We start from the raw sequence: 26,393 nt of genomic DNA on the forward strand, positions 1-26,393 counted from the left end.
AGGGAAAGGAGCTTTGTAATCAGATAGCCTCACGTTCAAATGCTGACTCCCCAGTCATCCTGGACAAGCCACTGAACCTTCTGTATTTTGTTCCTAGGCTGTAAAGTCAAACTTATTAATTGGACATTGGACTTATGTGTGGATTGCAATATGTGAAGCACGGTAACTTCACATAGTTGGCACTCAGACACCAGCTCATTTCTGCCATCCCTTCCCCGAAGAGAGGACCTATATTAGGGGGTCTGTAGCCTCTGTTCCCCAACAGGAAGGGGGCATAGGTTATTTTGAGGCCAGTGGAGAAGGTTAAGCTAACGTATGCCTGTCTCCTCCAGACCCTGTAAATCTCCTTCTCCACTCCAGCCTACACATGACCACAGTCCACAGTGGTCAATGATAGTGACACAAAGAAAACTGTGCTACTGATTTCTATGGCTTCTTGTAGCTAGAAGATTTGAGAGGAGTGAACTGTTTTGGCAAAGAGCCTCATCGCTCTCCTAGAAGGAAGATAAATGCTCCATGTTTTCCTTATTAAAGAACAGCCACGCTGATGACAGAGAGAAGCCAGACTCCTCTCTCAGTTTGCATCGCTGGCCGACTGTCTAGCATCCTTCCTTTGTCTGTTGCTCAGAAGAAAAGCTGGGATGATTTGGTCCAAGTGACACAGCGCAGGCCTGAGTCACAGAGTGCAGGCTGGGGGCACAGGGAACCACACGAAATGAGCTTGGTATGCATCCCAATGCAGGGGCGGCTGGTTGTTGGGATGGTCTCTCTCATCCGACCACTTGAGGTAGACACTCTAGCTTAGGTCATGGAAACGGCAGCAGGACTTCTCATTTGGGTAGTTCTTTTTAATTTCCCATAGTTACTCTGTAAACTGAACAGATCAGGTATTACTCCATTTGAGAGAGAAGCAAACTGAGGTCCCTAAAGGACTGATCATCCACTAAGAAAAGTGGTCCACAACCGAGGGATGTACTGCAGTGTCTAGAAACATTTTTGTCACAGCTGGGGGTGCTACTGACATCTAGTGGGTAGAGGCCAGGGGTGATGCTAAACATTTGACAAGGCATAGGACAGCCCCTACAACAAAGAAGCATCCAGTCCAAACAGTCAATAGTGCTGAGGTCGAGAACCCTGATTTAGACCTTTAGGCACATCCTCAGCCTGAATCTTCTGGAATAAGCAGGAGCAAGAATTAGTGAGAAAGGCCTTTCATCTTTTGCTGCTCTTTTTTTGAAAACTGGGCACCGAATTTGACAAGAGCTTCCTTCTCTTGTCAGCTGGCACGCTCCCTGCCGCTGCCAGTTAGTAAAGCTGACACCCCTGTGGCTTCTCCTCCCAGCTTTGCGTCGACATCATCATCTCTGACATGTCAGCCTGTCTTCTTGGGCAGTGACAAGAGGGTGCAGGAGGGAGTTCTCCTTCTCCAAGGGTCCTCCCCTTTGGGGAGGACCGCTCCTAAGAGAGTCTTCTCCTTGGGAACTGGGGACCACAGTGATTGCTCATCCCTTCCCATGGGAGGTGGTTCCTGCGACCGCCCTCAATTTTTCAAACTGGAAGAGAAGTTTGAAATAATTCTGCCCCCTCCATCCCTTTTGAGATTTCTGCCTTTTAGAGATGAGGAAAATGAAGTCCCAGGTCACTTGGTAGCAACAAAACTAAAACCATGTTTCTTAACTTCTCCACCAGGGATCTTTCCATGGCATCCTCTGCTCACTGTTCTCCAAACTCCTGGTTCTGGGTGTAGTTTTCCCAACCCTGCCCACAGGTAAATGAGCTGAAATGGCCATGTCCAAGTCATTTTGCTGGGATTGGATATCTGGGCTAAGGTAATGGCACCAAGGTGCTACATGCAATGAGAGCCAGGAAATAATGTGATCGGATGATCCAAACAGGAAACTCAGACTCATCTGGCAACTCTGGATGCCTGAGACTCAATACAGAGTGTCTACAACTTTTGATAGATTCCACCCTGTCATAAGAATTAGCAACAATTTTACCTGCAGGAAATATAACTCAATTAGATGTGTGTTCTCCAATTATAACCCAAAGGAAACAAGCCCTCGAACAGCAACGCCCCCCACAAAAAAAGATAAAACCCAACAACAAATTGTTAAAATAAGTAGATCAACTGTTTACAAGTTCTGTCCTTAATATCTGTTTGCTGTTGTTCACTCCCTTTGTCATCGACTGGTATGCTCTAGCAGACAAGTGGTAATTGCTGCCAGAGGCTCAAGGAAATTTATGTGAGGAGAACTAAACATGGAGAAAAATGGTATCCATTAGCCATATTTCTGCATGTTGGGGAAATTAGTGGAAATGGGGGACAAAGGAACAAGATCCTGTGGTCCTGGTCATAGCATTTCAATCTGTATTTTATTGTATTGTTTTTTTCAACCGATGCACGGAAGTTCTCACGAACATACAGTTTAACGGGATGAAATGGCGACAACAAGGTACATTTGCTTGCATATGTTGCTTCCATGCTCTATGCCACTCCTCCCCAACCTCAAAACTGATTCCAGAACCTCGGTGTGCCCTAATGCCTGCTTATAGGGAGCACGCGAGGGAGATAATAGTGGAGGAATGCTAGGCACAGTGAGACTACAAAATGCAATAAGGCAAGAAACAGCATACCTTTTACGTATCAGAATTCAAAACATACCTCATGTCCCTACTGCCTCCCCTGACTTTGTAATTGCTCAGGACTGCAATAACACCCACTGATTTCTTTGCCTCCACTTTGCCTCAGTCCAATCCAAGCTGCAGCAAAAGTGACCTTCCTAAAATGCAAATCATATCAGCTCCCTCCTTTGAATAAAATCCTCTTGGCTCTTTATTGCCTTTGAGATAGAATCCAAATTCTTTTTCTTGGCATGAAAAGTTTTTCTCTATCTGAGTCCTACTTAATTCTCCAGACTCAGAGATTACTACTGGCTTTTCCCAGTTTCTGATACGGTCTCACAGAATGGCTGACATTCCCCTTCATCTGGTTGACTCTAAATCAACCCTTCATACACAGCTGAGGTCACCTCCCTGGGAAGGACTTCCATGGCTCTTGTCCCTCCCTGAATCTGAGAGACAGACAAATAGCTTTATTTTTAAGAAAACAGACTTTGGTGTCAGACAGACCTGGGCTTGGATTCTTCTGGTTTGGTCATTTACTGACCATGTGACCCTGAGCAAGTTACAGGGCATCTCTGATTCCTTAATGTCCTCAACTGCAAAGTGGGAATGATAATGATTTGCGCCTCCTAGGGCCTTTGCGAGGGTCTGTGGAGACTGTGCAGTAGAGGGCTAGCTCTTAGGCAGTGTCCACTTAGGTGAACAGCAGAAGCTCCCCTTCTGCTTCCGGATCTCGGTTCTTACCCTGGGTCACTCTCAGGTGCTCCCCTTCTGCTTCCGGATCTCGGTTCTTACCCTTGAGCTCAGGGTCTGGCTCAGAGTCCCAGCCCAAGTTTGTGAATGAGTACATTAATGAATGAGCACATGTACTCACTGCTATAGAACACTGAGGGATCCAGGTTCTACTTCTGTCTTTAACACAAAGTAGTTATAAAAATTAGGCCAATTTTCAGGAACACGAGTGCAGAAATAGTCCAAGAATCAGACAGTGGGCAGAGATGTGTTACTTTGGTAAATGAGTTAGCATCTCCCAAAGCCTCAGTTTCCTTAGCTACGGAATCAGAACAAATGCCTGTTTGTCCTGAGGATGAAATGGATAATGTGTACAGAGTGTGCTTCACAAGTATTACTTTTCTCCCCCTCTCCTTCCTGTGTTTTTCTGTTTTGCTTGGCATAGCCTCTGAGCTGTGCCTCATAACACCCCCAGCCCTGGACTAGAGCCTTCCAGGAGTCTCTGCATTCCCTCACCATACCACCCAGCTGCTGCCTGGAGTGCCTTGGGGAGAGCGAATTGGGAATTACTGTGTACCTGAACTGCTGACGCTGTTATTTCTGCTCTTTTATAAAAGTATGAGGCAGTCAGCTCTGCAGACTGCCATATAAATACCTAGATAAAAAGATTACTGAGAGATCCCTGAAAGCATTAGAGCTTCTAAAGCATGGCCCTCTTGGAGGCAGGGAGGGATCGGTACCTCCGTGCCTGGCATCTGTTGTTTTCAGGTTATGACACCCTCATTCACATGGGAACAGGAGCTGATGTGACCACCGCTCCCAGGTAATGGTTTACTGAAAGGGCGGCAGAGGAAGAAGAGGTCCATGACCCAAGAGCTGAGAATGTAGGAAGAAAAATAGGGTAGACCCTTACCCCACTGCCAGGTAACCTCGTTGCTTGCCCCTAAGTTGGCACCTTTATTATCAAGGATAGAATGTAAACACCGCTGCTTCTGGAGGCTCGTCTTGCTTCTAGCAATAACCGTTTCTTGTCCTAAGGGCTTCTACACCATTACCTCATCTAATGCCCAGTCTAATGGATTTTCTGGCAAAGGCAGCAGTGACTTCCGCTTTACTTTAGCAACTGCACCTCAGGCAGTGTTGACCACCCTCTTCTTGGAAAGGCAGAGCATGTGCTGGGAGGAGCTCAGGATGTGCATTCCTCTGGCTATGAGGCCCCAGGCACATCTCTACACCTCCTTTCTGTCCAGCAGGACAATGTGCACACCTCATGCACCTCCCTGAGTGAGCCCTTCTGTCCCCGAGTACATGTATTTGCATCTCTTTCTGCCTGGAATGCTTCCAGCACTTTCCACCCCCATCACTTTGATTAACAAAGGCTTACTCCTTTTCCTTGAAACTTCCCAGATTCCCCCTCCACTGGGCTCCCACCCCCTGTGCTTTCTTCTACACTAACGGGAACCACAGGGCGTTGTCCTTTCCTGTTTGCTCATCTGCCTCACCCTCTAGGCCATCCTCAAGAGCAGGGACAATCTCATTCTTCTCTCTGTCCTCAGCACACAGGGACTCTTAAGAAATTCCGGTTGATGAATTACAATGCAGGGGAAGCAGGCCATGTGCAATTTACTATTGCAAACCAAGGGCACAACAGTGCCCTCGATGCTGTCTAGAGTAGAGAGGAAGGGTGAGTATACCCAGAGAGTAAGCCCAGTCCCAATTCTGTGGTTTATGTCTGCCTAGTTACGGGCAGGAAGAGAGGCTGGAGACCTGCAGCCGAAGATTCCAGGAACAGATCAGAGATCAAGTGTTAGGCAAAGGATGGGGAAGCATTGATGACGTGGTCTGTTCACAAGCCCCATTGACCTGGGATTTTGAGACAGAATCCAAACGCTTTTTCATGGCATGAAAAGTTTGTTGCAGAGAGCTGGATGCAGAGCGGGGCCAGGCAGAAGAGGCAGGTGCCTCTCCACTTGGCAGATGAGAAAACTGAGGTTCAGGGAGAGCAAGTGGGTTTTTCCCAGAACTCGTGGCTATAGTAGAGCCTGAAGCTAATTGAACCCTTCTCCTATGATGCTCCTCTTTCTAACCAGCCAGGTGCCTCCCAGGGGTCACCGTTTCCAGGGGAGGATGTGAGGGGGTCATCAGAGCTGGTTCCAAATCCCCTAGGACTAGGCGTCTGGGCTTAGATGTGCTTAGTGGAGTTGGGGACTCCTCCCCGCAGCCTGGAAAGCATTATGAGCTGGAGGAAGCCGAGACATAATTGTCTGGAATGGGAGGAGATGACGTGGGTAAGTTTGAAAAATTGTACTTTCCTGGTCGTCTTGCCTCTGCCTTTAAGAGTCAGGTCTCTGGAAAGAAACTGTGGATCCTAAAAGTTACTACCAGGAATTCCAGCTGCTCACGGGTGTAGGCAGTGAAAGAAATAGACAGCATTGTGTGTGGGTGGGTGCACATGTGTGTTTAACAGCACACATCCTACTTTGAAAGGAATCACATTGGAAATATCAATTAAGCTGACTGAAAAATATTCATTATGGTGGGATGGCATCATACACATTTTTAATTTACCTGTTGAATTTAGAACTAAATTTGTTGTCACTGGTCCCACTCTCTGTCCACAAGATTCAGCAGCCAAGGCTGTCAGAGCTATTAATTAGTGAGGCCATCACCACAAGGGATGCACCCTTGGGAAAAAGCCCAAGTCAAGATCGAGCAGGTGAAGCAAGTGCATTTTGGACATTGGTAGAGACCTGGGTATTCTAGCCAAGCTGGGGAACTGGACCTTTGTCCCTTGTTTACCGTCAGCATCTGTTGAGTTCTCTTCCATTGATCCCAACGTGGGAGGAGCTGACTCCCAGAACCTGGACCTTGTCTGGCCCAGGAGAAGGGTCCCAGAACCGGAGCTTGTCTGAGAAGCCTGTGTTTACCGGAAGCATTTTAATGCTCTTTCAACTTCTCACTTTGGTCATTTTGTTTATGCCCAGTGTCCCTGTTTGTCATCTGTGGCTATTGGAATCTTAGACATTTTGGCTGCCACTTGGAAAACAATAGAGATGGTCTTCGCATGAATTTTCCAGAGTCCCCCCAGTTCAGAGATCATGAAAAGAAGAAAAAGTCTATTTTAGCTTAACATCTAAATACTGATAGGAACTTCGGCAAGGTTGGCAGCAGTCGGGGCTCTGAAACAACATGGCCTCCTCCTTACAGTCTTTTATTCAGGTATTTATAAGGAATATATCCAATTCCTTATCACAATATTTGATATTATTTTATATATTATATTATGTGTTATACATATTTTATATATTGGGTATATGTGTCTATTATATATAATATATTATATGTTATTTTATATATTGGGTATATGTGGTTGTTTTTATCATGTGAATAAATCACATGGGAAACATGAAGGTGGGAAGGAGGGATTCTAACATGTAAGGGGCTCCTATGTAGCCAGACATTTAAAACATGATCATTCCATTACCCAGCAGCCCTATGAGTCTACATTATCTCCATTTCTCAGTTCAGGAAACTGAGACTTAGGTTAAATGAGCAGCCCAGGGTCATATAACTATTCAATGGCAGAGCCACTGTCTGCCTCCTAAATGTGTGTTCTTCCCACTCTGCCATGTTAGCTCATTCATTCAGGGCTTCTCTTCTTTTGCCCACCACGTATCTCAAAGTCCGATGCTACATTTTTAGGTGCATCTTTCACTCAACATTATAAAAGCATTTTTGTGATGTCAGATGTATAGCAAAATGATGGAAAGTGAAATCTGCTTTCTTTGGCCTAAATGATAAATCTGGAAATGTTTCCATGAAAAGGAAAAAGATCCTACGATAAGCTAAGATGAAAACTTATCAATTAACATAACTATGTATCAATCAAATAACAATTAGGTATCAATAGTAAGGCACTTATTTGACTTTTGCAGAATCTTCCCAGATTTTGGAGAATTTTGGAACTCTGGATTTTTTTTTTTTCTGAAACCCCAGGTATTTTAAGACTCAATACTTTATCTCCTGAACTTAGTTTTCCCCAAGATCTGTTCATATTTTTAAAGTGGTTACATATTTGGGCTTTGGAGCCAAACATAAGGATCTGAATCGTGTCTTCACTGCACACAAGCTGTATGACCTTAGCTAGATTCCTTAACGTCAGTGTGCCTCAGTTTCCTCCTCTGTAAAATGAGAATACCAAAAACATAGGGATTCTGGGATTGATATAAAGAATGAAATAATTTGTATAAGCAATTACGAAAGTATCTAGGACATAGTAAGTACTTTGTAAATGTTGGTAGCTATTATAATCTGATATTTTGTAATCTGATATTTTGCAATAATTAATAGAGTTAAACACTGGATGATACTATATTTGGCAACTGGGTAGTTTCTTAAATTGGGTGAGGGAATTTGTTTCTTCCTTTTCTGAAGTGCAGAAATGAGGATCACTATCATCTCTGTGAAATACTTTGGGGCCTGGTTACTCTCGATCCGCAGTTGCCCATCATCTTCATATATGCATGCTCATCTGCCATCTCTAATACAGAAGCACCTTTGCCACATCAGCAGTGTTGGGACAGAGAATCTGGAAGTCATGGTTCTTGTTTACCCGGATGCCTGAAACAGCCAATCTCACATTGAAACCCATGATCAGGCGCATCCAAGTCAGCCCTCATTGCTGCGGTCTGTGTGTTCCTTCCTATGTGTCACAAAGGTGATGACTACAATCCCAGCCAGTGTGGAAGGATCTCAGATTCACAAGGAACCTTTAAATTTGTCTTTGGTTATATTTAAGTCCAAGCGTTGCAGGAATCTTGCAAATTTTTTTATTCAAATTTCATATGTATACATTTAATTAGTAAAGTTCATTTAAAAGAACAACATTCAACTCAAATATGCATATACCAAATTTTAAACACAAATGCATTAACTTGTGCTACCGGATCATTTTTGTGCTGTGCTGAGAACTCTTCTCCTGATAGAGTTATACATTCATATCAGAACTTATTGAAAATGAGTCATTGGTTATGAAGGTTGCATCGTTGCACTGATTTTTAAAAAGATAAATTCACGCCTGAGCATCTCCATCTGTGGAATTACAGTTCCACAGCACAGAAACATAGTCTCATGTTCAATTAAGAGCTAGGCAAGGAGAAGGTGCTTGCCTCCCACCATGGCCCGATGGTTGGTTGTGCAATTATAACTGGATGTATAACTCATCAGAGTCATGATAATGTCACACATCAAAATAGTGTTGACACTTATTGTAAGCTTTGCCTCTTCTCGTCTGCCTTCTAATGTCTAAGAGGCACAACTCATGGATAGAACCTGTAAAAGATTCAGCTTATAAACTCAATTTCCCAACTACTCCCTTTTCAAGCTCCTGCATCAGTTTAATTGAAGAATTATCCTGAGATTGCCAGATGAGCTATTGGAGACTAGTATCATTTGCAACTACTTCTCTGCATGAATCAAGGTTTTCTCAGTGCTCTGCAAAGTCAAAGAAAATAAAAGAATCAATTACATTATCAGTCTTCTGGTAGCCTTGATTTCAAAGGTTTGATTATGTTTATCAAAAACAATCCCATAATCCTCAGTGACTTCTTATAAAGAAAAATAAATGTTTTACATTAGGACTTATAAATGTATATGATTAAAATACCACATTAGTCTGTTTTATTTATTGGGATCCCACATGCAGTTTCATTTGAGAAAGGCAAATATTTTATTAAAGTTTTGAAAGCCAATTCTAAGGCCTACCTTTTAAAAAGCGGTTGAATCTCTTCCTTCACCTTCCCTTATTCATTGTATCAATATTCATTGGCCACCTACCCTGTACCAGACTCTATTCTATGTTCTTGAGACACAGCAGTGAACAAGATAAACATGGGCCTGGTTCTCATGGGGTTTACAGTTTTACATTCTACTGAAAGAGAGACAATCAACAAGTCAACAGATAAACAGACCATTTCAGATGATAGATACAACGCAGAAAATAAAGCATTGCATCTGTGAATATACTTAATGTCGACCGAGAAGGAAGGGCCCCTGCGTTTTTCTCTGTTTAACACCTTTCGAATTCACTGCCTCCGAGGCAGTCAGATCCACAGCTGGAAAGCTCAGCTCTGAGTCAAACATTTCTCTTTCATCAAGCTGAAATCTGTCTTCCTGGAATTCCACTCATTTCTCCTGGTCCTCCCCTCTGGGGCCTGTCTGAACAGGTCTAATTTATTTTTCACAAGACAGCCCATCGTGTATCTGTGCACAGTGGTGGTGCTCTCATGGGGCCTTCTCTCTCTCAGTCTCAACACCCCAGAGCTTCCCTCTCTCGCTTCTCCGTGTCTCTGCATACCTGGCCAGTGCTCCAGCTCATCTACACTCCTCTGAAAGGGTAATGTCTAGGTATGAAGTCACTCTGCTTATGATCGGGGCAATCATCTCACCTTTCTTAATTCTCTACTTCTCCACTCTCAAGTTTGTCTTCACTTTATTCTCCAGTTCTATAATACCGTGGCCTCCTCTCAACTGGATTTCCTCAGAACTGTCTCAGCTGCAGATGCTGACATATCTCTCCATCTTCTGTACTTTTGTGTTTTTTTGTTTGTTTTTGTTTTTTAACTTTAATGCAGGGCATTATAGGATCCTCTCAATTATTTCCCATAGTGACAACAAAACATCAGTAACGACCGCTCAGAAAGACTGATTATCTTCCTCTCTCGGTCTTTTTTAAGTAGTAGTGGCCCTTGGAACATGGTCAGTGTTCTTCATACTGCTTGGACCCTCCCTGGGGAACAGCATGTTCCCAATGCCTGCCTTTCACTGTGTAAACTGACATTTTCTTTGCTTGGTTTCAAAATGATCCCTTTTAGCATCAAACAGGGCTGAGTGGTTTAGACATTGTGGATTTAGGACACGCGCTCATTGTAATTCGGCAGCCTTGGCACACTTGTGTCCAAGTGCTTTTCCTCAGGTGGCTAATGGCCTCCAGCACTTTAGGCTTACAGGCTGGCTTTTAGACTTTAATTGAAAAAAATATATATATATATTAAAAAATGCATTTATATGGTCCCAGCCTCCACTAGCCTTTTCACTTCCTCACAGCATTTTCCCAAAACAACTGGAAATTCTGGTTATAAAGACCTCCAGAGCCTGTGTTTACACCCTCCCCAACTTGCCAGAGAATTTTCCCGCTGTCACATTTGCCTTTGTATTTCTAGTTGTTGACAACCCCTTGCCAGTGAAAAGGACCATGTCTCACCTGTTAACTCCTTATTTTCAGTTGTCTTCCCTATCCAAGTGGCTTCTGGGTCCTTGAAGATGAAGGGGTCCTCCACTTGCTATAAAGCCTAGCTCATGCTCTCTGGAGCCTTCACAGTTGTGTACCTGTCCATTAGAATGGTCCCTTCTTCTAAGATGCTCTAGTCATCTTAATGTATCCTCAAAAGAAACCGTTCTTTTCTTTCAACCAGATCATTTTGGCTCTGTGTGTGTATAAATATACATGTGCCCAGATACCTTAAGCAATAACCTACTTATATTTGAATTCATATTCTGGGTCTTTATTTAAAGCATCTACCTATTTCTTACAACATAAGACTATAGGTTTCTGGCCTGTAGGATTGAGCAAAATCTTACTTAAAAGCCAGAGTTCTAACAGGTATCAACTTTCCTTCTCAATTTCCTTCCCTGTTGCCCTGGGAATCACCTGTAGACATGATAATATGACCATGCCATGGCTCTGTTTTAAAATCTTTTATTAATGGCTTAAATATTTTAGGATCAACTCCAAACATATTAACTTAGCTCTAAAGTTCTCCTGTGGACTGAGTGTTTCTACCCACCCGAACTCATACGTTCGAGTCCTACCCCCCAATATGATAATATTAGGAGGTGAGGTCTTTGAGAAGTAGTTAGATTTAGGTGAGGTCATGAGGCTGAAGCCCCCGTAATGGGATTAGTGTCCTTATAAGAAAAGGACGAGACAGCAGAGCTTCCTCTCTGTGCCATACGAGGACGTGGCAAGAAGGCAGCTAGCTCTCTGTAAGCCAGGAAGAGAGCTCTCATCAGGAACCAAATCAGCCAACAACCTTGATTTTGGACTTCCAGTCTCTAGGACTGTGAGAAACAAATTTCTGTTGTTTAAGCCATCCCATCTATGGTATTTTGTTAGAGCAGACTAAGACGAGATCCATTAAGAGCTGGACCGTCTGCTCCTCCTCTGCCCATAATCCTTGTTCTGGCAATGTAGAGATGTTCCTAGAGCATGCTGTGCTGTTCTACTTCTTTATGCTTTGGCATGAGGCATTCCCTCTACCTGAAATGCCACTGCTCTTTTCTTCATTTTGTCAAAGACCCAGTTGAAATCCATTTCAAATAACAACTCCCTCAGAAAGCTTTCTATGAACCTCTAAAGAGGGGCACATGCAGCTACCGTGGCATCTGACTGGCTCTGGAGTGTTGAAAGAAGCAAGAGCTGGAACCAACCGCTGCGGCTACAGGGTGGTACCTGTCACTAGCTGGGGTAGCAATGGCAGGAATGGCAAGCAAACCAGGAAAATGACTGTCCCTTATCCCTCCTTCCCAGTTTCCCCCTAGTGTCACCTATTTGCAGAACCTAACAGCATGGCACCTAGAATAACTAACTGTCCAGGTTTACCCAAATCTAAGGGGTTTCCTGTGATGGGGCGGGGGCGGGGGACTTTCAGTGCTAAAATGGGGCCAGTTGTGGGCAAACTGAGACAGTTGCTCCTCCTAGATACAGTAAGCAAAGGAAAACTTTGGCTTGCAGTGTCCCAGCCCCAGACCTATATAGTGGAGTGTAGAAGGATGAATTTGGGGCTGGGAGACAATAAATAAATGACTGTCGCATAGGTGATCAATTAACATTGTTTGAATTACTTACTTCATTGTCTGGATGATTTGGAGAATTCTAGGAACTGTGGGGCTCTGGGTATTAGGAATGTGATGGAAAGTTTATAATTTAAGGCCTTAAGCTAGTATTCATCCAATGTTTCTGGGTACCCAGCTATTTCACTAGTCTCTTAATCATTGGTTTCTGTTGGTAGTTCTGTTTAGCCCTATTATCTTGATTGCCTTCCAGAGCATTTTCCTAGGTTCTTCTGAGCTTTGACTCTCTTTGCTGCATCCCAAAGTCTAAAGAATGGCTAGCACTTGAATCTCGGAGGCACCTCTGAGGGCCAATAATGCATCTTGTAGTTAGTTATATGGCCCTTCGAGGAACTTATAATCAAATGAATCTTGCTCTTTAAAGTGTTGTCTGTGGACTAGCAACACTGACATCACTGGCATCACTTGGGAGCTTTTTAGAAATGCAGACTCTTGGGTCCATCCTCAGACTCCAAGGAATCGGGATCTGCAAAGATCTCCATGTGGTTTGTATGCACATTTAAATCGGAGAAGCATCAGTCTAGAGTGAGGTTTTCCACCCTGGTGCTCTTTGGAGCTTAAAGACATTTTGGTGCTTGGGTGATAACCTCAGAGACATCAGTTGGTTGAGATGGGATAGACAGTGGTATTTTTAAAGTCTACCCCTCCCCCACATGATTTTAATGAACAGCCAGTATGGCATCCCACTGATCCAGAGCCTGAATGAGATCATAAAGTGTCTTGCCATGAGCTATCCAATTATCTCACTTTTGCTGTATACAGGGGCATACAAATGAAAGAACCAAGGTCCAGTATCCTAGTTCTACAGTGATTTCATATTTCTGAGGATTCAGCTGAGGTCTCCTGATTCCTGATTCAAATCCTGTCATATAACTACCACTAAATTTCTACTGACATATGTAGTTATTTATATATGAGAAGATACTTTAAGGACATGTCATCAGATATTTGATCAAGTCTTAAAGATTTTACAGAATGAGTAGGAGAACTATCTAGGAGTGAAGAACATAATCTGGATGAATCATGAATGCAGAAACTCAGCTGGGCATTCATTCAAGCAGGACCAATACCTTGTTAAAAGACCTCCTTGAACACAGGAGGCACTTTAGTGACTGCTCAAGACTTTTTGACTCTTAAAGAGCTCAGTGTCATTTCAATCCAACTCTGTTTAATTAAAAAATCATTTATTAAGCATCTGTGTGCAAATCCCTATGAAGATGCAAATATTAAAAACACGGGACTGCTTGCTTTGAATCCTTCTTAGAATCAAGCAGTGGTAGAAGCGAAAGAAATAAAGATGATAGATAGATAGACAGATAGGTAGAGATATCCTAAATTTCATTAGAGAAGAATAGATAAATCAGTATAGGGCTTAAACGGAAGTATGTCACATCCAAGTGCAAGCAGATGAGTTACCAAATGTTTTTGATAGAGACGAGAATGGTCTTGAAGAAGAGGTTGGATTTTCTTATGAACAGATGGGGAGAGTAGTTCAGAAAGAGAGAACAGCATAAACAAAGACCTGGATGTAGAAGTGCTTAGGTGAGGTGATATTGGTGAAGCAGAAGAAGAGACTAGTTGGGTAGATTGGAGGCCATATTATGGAGGAGTGAGCATGCCCAGAACAGAATAGAAAGGTAGGTAGTTAAACAAGGTGAGTCACTAAAAAGTTTTGAATAGATTTAGGCCCTGTAGAGGGTGAATTAAGGTACAGAGGGCAACACTGGAGGCAGGCAATAGACCACTGTGCCAACATCCACATAAGAGTAAGGTGATCCTGAAGTGGCATTTTGGGGAAAGGAAGAAAGGAAGGCAGAATTTGAAACTCATTGGATCTAGGCTTAATTAGCACGTTTAAGAGACGGTTTATGGAGTAAGTAGACATTGCGTTTACATTGGTTAATTGAAAGTACATTTCCTTGGAGCTAAATTACTGTGAACACTATTAAATCACAATTAAGGTCTATCTAGATATCTACACCATTATGGATTTTGTGGGTGTTAGAACTGGCTCAATGTATTGCTGGACAGCAGTAATTTTCAAATTTCCCATTATTTGCAAAATCAACTGCAAACAGAAGCTTGGGGCCAACCTGAGGCCGCTGACTTAGCAAGACCTTAAATCCTTAGCCCTTAAATATTGCCCCAGCTACCAATAAGCTGTGAGTGGATTTCAGGGTCTAAAGCAGTAGCTCTTGTTGCCAATTGGGGATTTTACAGACCCAAAGTGAGATGAAAATTATCCTAAAGAAAGTTTGTATCACACACCACGGAAAGACCCAGACGGCCTGGAAAATCCACACTAATCTAAAGCCCATTGAACTTTTAGCTAAGCAAATCCATGTAGAGCATGAACAAGAGCTCTAGGAACTCAGATATAATTTTTTGATCCCTTCAATTAGCAATTAATTTTGCCTTAACCATTGAGCAACCAGTGTATTCAATGCTGTGGAGTACAAACAGTAGAAGAGATACAAAGCTACAGATTTGGATTCAAATCCTAATTTTTTTTCATTTTGTGGCTTTGGAAAACTGCTCTACTTTTCCAAGCCTTAGTTTCCTCATTTATAAAATGGGCATAATAATAGTACCTGCCTCTCAATGCTGTATGAGGGTTAAATGAGTATTTATATAACACCTGTATATATGTAAACATATACATTACATATATATAAGTATATAACTATATATAATAGTATAGGTATGTAATATATACAATTTTCAATAATTATATATTATATATAAAGATAATAATTACATAACATATAATAATTTATGTCTATAAGTTGCTCTAAAAGCTCAAATCTTGCCAACTGTAAGAAGTCTTTCCTGATAAACCCCAGGTCAACATATATATTATTACAAAATAATATATATTACATATATTGTAGATATATATTACTGTATAATATGTATATAATTACACAGTTATATATATTTATATATATTACATATATTATAGATATATGTATTACGCAGTACTTGGGACATAGTGAACACTCAATGAAATGTCAGTGATTGAAATAGTATTTTTTTATTACAGTCCTCTGTGATGTAATGGAAGTCAGAATAACATAGTATAAAGTTATAAAATTTGAAATCAGACAGACTAAGATTTGAGTCTCAGTCTCTAGTATGAAAAGCTAGCTGTGTAATCTTCTGCTAGTCACTGCCTTCTCTGAACCCTGAGGTGATAACATAGAACTTGAGTGCAAGCCAGAGTGGCATTGTGTAAACCTAAGTGTTGATGGAACAGAACTGCAGGACAGGAGGCGGAGAGGTTAAAGAACAATTCAAATGACCTGTGACTTAACAGAAAAGACTTCTTAGAGTTGGCAAGATTTGAACTTAAGAAACTTAAACACATAAATTGATGGAGAATAAGGAGAAATATGTCAAAAGAACTGATAGCTGGAATTAGCAATTCATGTGCAAAAACACATTTGCCTAGAAGTGGAAGTCTTGCTGAAATGTAATTAGGAAAAATTATTAAGTGCTTACTATATACCTGTTATAGTTCTAAGTGCTTTGTTTCAATGTATTTTATTTTCAAAGCAAGCCTATGAGATGGATACTACAATTAACTCCCTTTAAAAAGATGTCCAAAATCACACAGGCAGTAACTGGTTAAGCCAGGACTAGAACCCAGGCAGTCCAGCTCCAGAGCCCATACCCTTAACTACACTGCTACACTGCCTCTGAGGGAAGAGCAGGAAGATGGGCATCTCCTCAACTATAGTCTTACAATGTGAAAGTTCCATCAGAACAGAAATCACAGCTGTCTTAATCATTATTATACCTACAGTGCCTGGCGCACAGGGAGACTCAATAAATATTTGTTGAAAATGTGAATGGAAACACCTAGCAAAACTGTCTCTTTTCTTTTTAGGAAGACTGTGCTGGGTAGAATCTTCCAACGCTCCATCACCTAGACAGAACACCATGTGATGTACAGAACACCGCCTGGGCACAGCAAGGCTCTCAGAAACTTTCTAAATCACAGATGTTAGTCTAGTCCACCCAAGACACAGTGACAGCACTTTCTTGGGGCAAAAAACAATTTGTTGCAGTGAGAAAGGATAGAAATAGTATCATTTTATATCTTTCTAAAATAGCATTGGATGCGGTTCCATAGTGTAGCAGTTAGCATGTCTGCTTTACACGTAGAAGGTCCTGGGTTCATGCCCCAGTAGAGCCATGGTCCATGGTCTATGGCCATGCCACCCTGAACAAGCCTGATGTGTGATCTCAGAAGCTAAGCAGGGTCGGGCGTGGTTAGTACTTGAATGGGAGACCACCTAGGAAGACCAGGTGCTGTAGGCATAAATAATAATAATAATAAATAAAAAATAAAAAATAAATAAATAAAATAAATTGAAGTGTTTCATTGGTTACCTGATACCACTGAACAATGGTGTTAAGGGCTTTGGAGCTTGACTGTCTTTTTCCCTTCTCCTGTGTTAAACCTGGCTGCATTTGTTAAGTCACCACAGCCAAAAGTGACTTTTCTTTCCCCACGGAATGGTCCTACACAACCCTGCCAGTGATGAGAAGACAGTGGTTGAGCTGGCATCTATATTGCTTTTCCCAAGATAAGAACCATCTTATCAGAAGCCATTGAAAACCAATAACTGGGTCTGGACCTTATTTAATAGGTTTCTAATGATCCCCAATGGAAAAAAGATTAATCTAAAAAGGAACCTTTGCCTAGAAGGTGTTCAGAGTAGGAAATTCAGCACTCTCAGGGGTACAATGTGGTCTTCACTGATAGCTACTAAAACGTCATGCCCTGGTTCTGCTGTAAAGTCCTCTCTGCTTCGAAGGACAACGGTAGTGATTGGGATCTGAACAGTATAAGGATTGATGCTGACAGCAGGCTACTACTTTTACCATAGGTGTGGCAAACAAGTCAAATTTTCTGACTATGCTTATATGTAATAATAGTTTATTTAAACCACCGATAAGCCTGGGAAGTCTAGGATTTTCATTTTGTAGATGAAGAAACCAAATCTCAGAGAGAAAATGCCAGAACTAACTCCTGGCCTTGTTCTTTTTGACTTTTAATTACATTGCATATACCTGAAACCATTACTATGACATTTGATGGAAGACATATAGCTCCTGACGCTCCAACACCTAAGTCTTGTGTGTGCATGTACACACACCCACCCACCCACCCACACAGATCGAGCGTATGTTAAATATATATGCTAGTTTCTTCCAACTGCTACATGATTTCCCTTAATATCTTTTAACCATATTTACTTGTCCATATGCTAACAATGGATGCTTATGTTGGCTCTAACTCCACACTATAACAATTAAACAACACTCCAAAAACAATTTCATGCATGCCTTCCAAAGAACCTGCACAAGAATTTCTATGGTACGTATTTCAGAATCTGTTCTCTGGAAAATATTTGTATGTATAGACCTGGAGTAAATATATTCCAGAAATGAGGTTACTGGATCGTGTGGCAAAAACATATTTAATTTTATTTTTAGATATTTTTAATGAATAGATGCCAACAAAGCACTTTTAAAGATAACATAAGTGTTAGTGGCAATGTCTGGCTGATGCTAAAGATTTGGGGCTTTGCATCAGCCTGCCAGTTGGCTCCAGATTCCTTAGCCGAGTGTAAATAAAGCATTATTTTGATAGCATCCAACTTCTAATTTGCAGTCTCCATCTTGCTGCTAATGTCACTCTCCAATGTCTTAAACTGCTATTGTTTAGAAGGCTGTATCTCACTAGGCTTTCTGGTCAACCAGGGGCTTAATCTTGTGCTTAGTGTTATTAGTGAGATTCCCCTACCTGCTGTTAATAATTCAGGACCCTGGTTCTGTGTATGTCTGGATTTTCTTTGGTGATGTTAGAAGCCAGGAACTGTGGGGAATCTCTCTCTCCTGCCACTCACAAAAGCAGCTATATTTTGATACCACTTTGCTAGTGTATCTAGGTCAAAACTTGACTATGTTATTCTACATCTAGGGAGAACGAAAGGACAAAACCCTTAAGCAACCATGTAGACCCTTCGTTGTTTTTAAGGCTAGAAACATGTATCTAGAGAAGAGTCATGATAATGATAAGAAGTAACTCCAATTATCCCCTCTCTGTTGATTACGATGAACAACCATGTCTTTCTCCACCCTCTTTCACAGTAACACTCTGTGGACAAGCAAAGAGAGTGTGAAATGGAAAAGAGCAGAAAAAAGAGGCTGGGAAGGGACTTATGGGGAGATTTGCAGCTGCTCCAAGAGCAGAGTATCCAAGTCAACAGAAGAGGGAGGCTTATGCTCCCTCCCTTTCCTCCCTCTCTCTTCCTCAAGCTTGTTTCTGGGCCTTCTCTCTTCTAGAGCAAAATCCTGACAGTGTGCCATGCACTTGCTAAAGGATAATTACATTTGTACCCCCTGGGAGAGACAGGCTTGCTGTCAGCAGGGAGGAGTCTGATGTGGAAGCAAACAGCAAACAGAGTTAAGTGCCCACATATGCATAAACATTGACAGCTCCTGAATTAAATCAGGGGGTAAAAATTTCTCTGACCAAAACTTTTCCTGGAGCTCCTTTCTACTTTGGGTTAGAAAAAGATTTTAAAAAATAATAATTACTTTACCAATCTACCCAGCTATGTTCTCTTCCGAAGAGCGAGAAATGACCGAAAACCCCTTAAGAGAAGGCAATGTATCCTGGTCTTCAGGACAACCCAGAACTTAGCACCAGGGTGATCCAGAACTTATGTTAAGATTTCAGCTTAATATAAGGAAGAGCTTTTTAATAAGCAGGATGGAATTTTAAAAAATCAGCTATAGAAAGAGCTGCCTATGAATATGCTGAAATCCTCTTTGTTGGGTATAATTAAGCAGTGATTCTAGAGAAAATATTTCTGCTTTGGGTTGAAAGTTTGATGCTGTACGATATTCTCTAATTCTAAAATGATTATGTTTATATAGATAAAAAATTTAATAAACAGCCCCTGAGTAAAAAACGCTTAACACGATTTCCTGCCTTGAAATGATTATACAACATCGTGTTCCTATCTTCCCCAAACCCCAGTCATTCAAACTGTTTTCTCTCTACTGCATTGTTGTTATTTCCTACTCTCCGAGTTTCTCTCTCCTCCAGATATTGTAAGGCAGAATGGGAGGGACACAGCAATATGAGATGTTTCCCCATCCAGATTACCTCTGAAAATTAACAAAGGGACTTTTTTTATTTTGGGATTTTTTTTTTCCCCCGTTTATGATAGGAACACAGTCAGCAAGAAGCCTAAGAACCCTTTTCCTGCGCTAAGCAGGAAAAATCAAAGTTTCCATAATCCTCCTATGTATTCCTTTTCTATGTCCTTGACTCAACTCTTACGTGATTTGTAGTGAACTCAGACCTTTCTGACTTTTTTTTTTTTTAAATAACTGAAGGTGGTCCTAATCAACTTTCTCCTCACCCTCAAACTCTATCCTTTTCTTGACCAGGTGGGGGCTCTTCCTCAGAGAAGGCCCTTCTTCTCAATACCCTGAAGTCACAGGCAGGATCAAACTATCAGTGGAAACTCAAGGGGTTGTTGTAGTTCATCCTGGTTTTGGGTTGTTGTAGTTCATCCCGGTTTTAAGTAAATCATACCCATTTCAGAAAATGGCAGTCTAGGGAAGGGAATGTTTGTTTTCTACATTCCTACTGTATTCTAGGTTCTAAGATACACTTTATATCCTTATTTCATGTAGCTATCACAATGACTCTAAAAGTGCTTCCTCTACTAAAATCCTTTGCACTTATTTTCCCTTGGGATCTCTGAGTTATGAGAAGACTCGGACTAGTCTTATTGTTGGAATCTCCCAAATCTGGGTGGTCTGCCTTGTGTTCGCTGACATCTTAGAAGTGGGAAATGAAACATCACAAGCGGGACCCAAGGGAATATGTTTAATCGATGCATATGTAAATAGCACTATAATGTTTCACCTCTTTTTCCAGTTTACACTTTCTTGTATCATCATTTTAGAGGTCACACCAAGTTCATCTCCACAATCACGTCCCAGGCAAAGGGGCATTAGGAGAGAAGAAAATACTGAAGGTGCCAGTCAGCCTTCATCAGTGATGCATATGTTCTTCTTGGTGGTTTCATCCAATAATCTTATATCTTCCTTATGTATTCCAGTCATAGAACAGAATCTGCCCATGAGCCCTAAAAGGTTTCCAGATGGATTTTAACTCTCTTTATGTTGTGGCTCCAATGATCATTTGAATCTCTTACCCTGCCTCTTAGGGTGAGCCTCGGTGGATCAAAGGCCAACCAACGTTATATAACCTTGTATATAGATATAGGGATAGTTGAAGACTAAATATCCTGAGGAATAAAGAAGCCTGCAGCAAGTTGTCATGGGTGTTTCTTGCTTAATAGATTAGGGTGTTTGGGCTGCAATAAGACCTAGTCCTATGGGACTAAACGTAAATGCTAGCAAGACATACAGTCATTGACTCCCTGTCCTATGTTCTTTGTGCAAGGAGCTTGCTTTAGCTTCTCCAACTGTGATTACTTTCTTTTAGGCAAACCTACACCCAACAATAGCACTTCAGTCCCATTTTATAGGTAAGGAAAGAGATCTACAGAGTTTCACTAAGTTTGTCAGGACAGTATGACTCGAGAGTCACATTAAATGTTCAAGCTATTTGTAACACAAATAGAAAAGACTCTTATCCCTTCAACAATCCAAGATTATTATCTGCTGTCAAGATTCAAAGCCATTTTTTGTGTCCAACCCCCTCGACAAAGACTTCCAGGCTCTTGAAATACATGAAGTTTTCTCCATTCTCTGTGCCGTATAATTTAGTACCTAATTACATATTGTCTTATAAAGTTCTTCTAATTGCTTCAAGTGTGTTTGTTCTGCTTCTCCATTAAGTTTATCAAAGAGATCCTTGAGGGTAGCATCTTAGTTTTAATGATCTCTGTCCCTTTCCACCCTATCCATCTCCCGTTCCACTCCTAAACAGGACAATTGAATCATGAGGGCTGGTCCAGTCTGTACTATCCTTGATGCTTAGGACCATGGCAGTAATAAAGTATGACAGAAAGAACATTTGAAGGGGAGTGGACACCTGTGTCTCAGTGTTTCCTTTCTTTCTAGCCAGCTAGCTCTGTAACTGGGAAAGCAGTCTGCCTTCCCTGGGCCTGTTTCCTCATTAATAAAATGATTGCATTGAGCTGGTACTCCCTAATGTTCCTCCTATGAATCTATCTCTGTTGCAAGGAAAGGGGACCGTCACGAAGAAATCTAAGCTGAGATCACTGAATCCTATATATAGTTGGTAGACAAATGGCTAGAGAAAAATACTATAGCCCTGATTTTAGAAACAAGACTAGAGGCAGCTCTCGATCACGTCTCACTTCCAGGAATGTCTCTTTGCCCTCCATCACATGCCATGAAGGTGGCAAATACATGAACCTAGAGGGAGATTCTAAGAGAAGTCACACTTCGGTAAGCTCTGTAGGACCACTGATAAAAACTAAAAGCGCGGATTCCCCAAAAGGAAATTGATAGACTGCATAGGTGCCTACATCTCCAGGGACCCATCATAATTCAACATTAGTTAAATGTACCATTAAAATCTCCAAATGAAATGTTAATGGAATTTTTGGGGGGTTTGAGGTTTTTCCAGAGTTATTTAAATTGCCTCTATCATGAATGACTTCCTGAATTAAAAATTAAATGGACTTTTAAGTATTTACTAATTAGATATATCTGTTATTGAAGTAGGGAAAACAACTGAAATTCATCTTAGAAATATTTCATTTAAAGGAATACAGTATGTCTTCAAGATTATAAACGTTTTGTTAACAAATTCAGATACCGCTGGAATTTTGTGGTTTTTCTCAGATTTTACAGTCTTTAAGGTACCTTAGCTTTTTATCCTTTTGAGGTCTTTAAATGCTTGTTAAAGTCACAACTGATGTAAAGTGAGGGTAAATGATGGTGAACTGCCAGGCATAGCAAGTTGAGAATCTTCTAGGGTAGGGCAGGATAGTGTGAAGCTTTCCCTTGCCCTAATTAGCTAATTAGGCTAGAAATAGTGTGGCATGTGCATGAAATTCTGCCAGAAATGCAAGGAACTTACTGGTCCAGGTGTGCAGCAACCTTAGGGCCTTTTTTAGGGGAAGAACAATGTTGAGGCCCTTAAGACTCCTACTGTGGTTCAAAGGGGGATCCCAAGTGTCTTCTCTCTTCTGCCCAGTACACCTGGCATCACTCCCTTTTCACATAACTCCCAAATCCACCCTATTTCTTTGTGCTCTTTCACCCCATCTCCCCTGCCCAGTGGGACAATTGATTTCTCCACTTATCTAGAGATAAGGCCCTTCTTATTGTACAAGTCTTCCTGCCACATTTTACAGGGGAAAAAGCAAGGAATTCAGAGGAGAAGTGAGAAAAAAATAGAACAGATGGCAAATTTAGCTAAGTTCCAGAATAACATAATGACAATAGCAAGTGTTTACAGAGGACTCACTATGTGCTAAGCATTGCGTTCATCTTTCTATATGTATGTATCATCTTGTTCAATGCATTTTACAGTCTCGTGGGGTGAGTATCCTGAATACTGTTATCTATCAATGGAGAAAAAGAGGCTCAAGGAGATTATGTGATTTGTCCAATGGCAAATAGCCAGTAAGTAGCAGAATTGAGATTTGAATTCTGACTCAACAGCCCTGCTCATAATTTCTATACTGCCTCTTGTCTAAAAAACAAACAAAAACTCTATAACTGCTTATATCTATCTGAGATTGTCATTAGACTCCTTCTCTTCAATTTCTCTACTGTATGTCTTTCAGATGTCCTTCTCCAAAGTCCTTGCCCCCAGACTGAAAGACATGCTGTCACTTATCTCAACAAATGCCTCCAACCTTAGCACACAGACCCATCTGGGCCCCCAAATAATAACCTTTGTCTCAGGTAGCCTGTTTGGAGCCCTGAGATCTCCATTTTGGGGAACTCTATCCCCTTGCCTCTCTCCCATCTAGGGGTGGTCCCTATGGGCCATTTTCTTATAATCTCCGCATCTTCTAAGTTTTTCCTATCTCTATTCTGGGCCACATTCTCATTGCTGACCAATCGAATTTGAAACAACCTACTCAGCTCAATTTCAACCCCTTGCAGCTAGTTTTAGGGACAGGAAAGAATACGGGCTTGGAGAAGAATGGCACATCCATAGACTATAAATATCCTGGCAGCCACAACAGATTAGAGACCAATTAAACCAACAAAAAAAGACCTAGAACAACCCTGAGGGCCTGGGTTGGAGTTAGGGGAATGATAAATTCCTTAACAACCAACAGAAAAACTCCAAGTGCAGAAACCTAAAAGAACAGTGAGTTGAGTGTCCAGAGGATCTGCTTCTACCAACCCCAGAAGTGGTCTGGGACTATGGATTGTTCATCTCTATAGTCTAGTGCCTGCAGTGAGAGATGAAGAGTTTGGTGAATGAGAGAACAGAAAAAACATAAATGAACCAATGAAAGAAGTATGGCCATTACTAATCAGAGATGAGACACTGACATTGGAATAAGGCTGATGAAGCGGCCTGAAAGCACTGCCGTCACTCATGGACATGGTTACAGGCTGGGACCCACTGACAGTCTATGAGAGGTAGGCATGACTCTTTGTGACATGGGTTCTGAGGTGCTCATCTGAATCTAGATTCCAGATACATATCTGCTTCCAAACTTACCTCGACTCTGTGCATTTAAAACTTCCCTGGGCCCATGAAGTCCCATGGTCATTTTTCTAGGTTCTTCTGGACTTTACCTTCCGCAGATGCAGCATGATGAAGTGGCACGGGCGTTAGCTTTGGGGGTTCAAAGCCCTTCCTGGTTAAGCCATTTACTAGCCTGGTGTCACTACATAACTGAGTTAACCCTGCAGCCTTGAGGACTCCTAAAGCCTCTGCTATTGGGTGGGTGCTGAGTAAAGGCTCAGAATGCCAGTTCCTTTTTCATGTCTTGAGGGTACAAAGCCACCATTTCTCTAAGGTCACAAAGAAAATCATTGGTAGACCCAGAATTAAACTTGAGTCTCCTGTCCACACTCTGCAGACTTTCTACATGAAGATAATTTTCACCTGAGGTGATCATTGAAGATAAAAACCAACTCACACTTTCCCAGCAAGTCTCCACATGATAATTTAATAGTTGAAAATCTAAAACTAAATTTATGAAGATAGTTTTCCACTTTCAACCATGCTGCTTGCAATAGAGTAATCCCTGAATTTCAGGAAAGTGACATCTTTGCCGCCGTCATCCAGGGGATGAGGTTTAGAATTTTCCCAACTTTGAGTAAACCCATGAAGAGCCAATGCCAACTCATCTCCATATCCCAGGCCTTTTGGTTGGCTTAGTGGTCCCTACCTGAACATCATATCTTTCCTGCCTGCTTCTTTTTTGCCTATAGTTAATGAAGACAAGGGTCAGAAGCAAGAGTAAACGTAGCTGTCCAGTAATTTGTGACTTGGGGTTTATGTCTCCTCCTCTTCTCTCACAAATCCAAGGAATAACATTAAAATTGAGGTTCAGTTGCCTTTACTAAGGATGTTAGAAATAAAAAAGGGTGAGAAATCTGGAAGGATGTGCTTCAATGATCAATTGAAATAAAGCAAAAGATAATGGGGAGTTCACTCATTTTTAATTTCTCGGCAGCTCATAAGGCAATCATTAACGGACATTTGGGGCATTATAATAGTGGCTCTGAGGATCGGGCTACCATTTATTGAGCACTTACTGTATGTCAGGTTTATGTTCTTGCAAACAAATTCAGGAAATAGGTTTTATCATTCCTACTAACGGAGGATGAAACTGAAGCTCAGAGAGTTGGGGCATTTGGTCAGATAATAGATGGCTAGTAAGTAGTCGAGCCAGGATTCCAGCCTGTCCATATCCTTTTCTAAATCCGATGATGCATCTTCCACATTTCACCTCTTTCCTGGTTAAATCACAGTACTATTACCATAGAGCTTCGCAACCTCAGGGCTGAAAGTGACGCCCTCTAATCTTCAGGCTTTGGGTCCCCGCCCCCGCCACTGAGAAATGCAATGGTTGGATTAGTGACCTCTAAAGATCTTTCTCCTATAGATGAATAACAGGCGTGAACTTAATCAGGGATGCCATTGCTTTTTAGTAAACAATGAAGCAGTTGTCGGTAATCCTGAGGAGGAAATGAGTTTGCTGATGGATATGGTTCAGACCTGATTTGGGGATAATGGGGGTATCTAATCTCTTTCCACATTTCATTAAATATCACAAAGCTTTGTGCGAGTTAGACTTGGGACCCAAGCTTGGCTGGTCCACTCTCTGTTTGACTTCATGAAGTACCTGCTGCCTACTCTTCTCATTGCACAGGCTTGTACTGAGAATGGCCATGTGCTTAGGCCTAAACATGACTTCCAGGGCCTATCTGGATGTCTTGGTCCAGGAGGCCTAAGACTGAAATGAGCTGAGACTTCACTCTGAAAAGGGCTGAGAGATTGAAGCAGACCTCACAAAGATCAGCTCTCTAGATCTGGAAGTGCTTGAATAAGAAGGCTCCTTACAGAGCTTGAAAGAGGTATATTCTGCATCAGTGAATGGAGAACTCCTTTGCTCTGTAGGCAGTAAACAAATCATGTTAGATATCTGAGAGGTATCAGAGATAATGTAAGAAACAAGACAGTAGGAGAATGGAAACACATTCCGTAGAAAGAAAGCAAAATGCAGAGAGGATGGAGAACTTTTAGAGGGTTGATATTAAGATGGCATTTGACTAAGAGATCTAGGATCATCTGAGTCCTACTAAGACCCACGTAGTCATTCCTTCTCACAAGGTCCTCAAGGCAAATATATACACAGAGAAGGGAACGAAATCAGCAAAAGTATGTGCTTTCTTCATCTGGAGCTTTGGCTCTAAACCCCAATGTGGAACTCTGGCAGAACTGTTTGTGCCTAAAATAGAGGCAGTCTGGATCTAGATTTAAAGTTGTCTGGGTGGTCTATGTCTGCATTGGCCAATAGAAATATAATATAAGCCACATATGTAATTTTACATTTTCCAGTAGCCACATTTAAATGACTTAAAAAACAAGTGAAATTACTTTTAATAATATATTT

At 41.6% G+C, this 26,393-nt stretch overlaps 1 protein-coding gene and 1 pseudogene across 1 annotated transcript in view; both read left to right on the forward strand.

Annotated features, from left to right (window-relative positions):
- The window catches only part of ASIC2 (acid sensing ion channel subunit 2), a 950,209-nt gene that overhangs the window by 234,886 nt on the left and 688,930 nt on the right, over window positions 1–26,393 (forward strand). The window lies entirely within an intron of this gene.
- On the forward strand, window positions 16,475–16,590 carry LOC112473343 (annotated as a pseudogene).

The sequence above is a fragment of the Pteropus alecto genome, unplaced genomic scaffold, assembly GCF_000325575.1.
Source record: "Pteropus alecto unplaced genomic scaffold, ASM32557v1 scaffold98, whole genome shotgun sequence".
Classification (NCBI taxonomy): domain Eukaryota; kingdom Metazoa; phylum Chordata; class Mammalia; order Chiroptera; family Pteropodidae; genus Pteropus; species Pteropus alecto.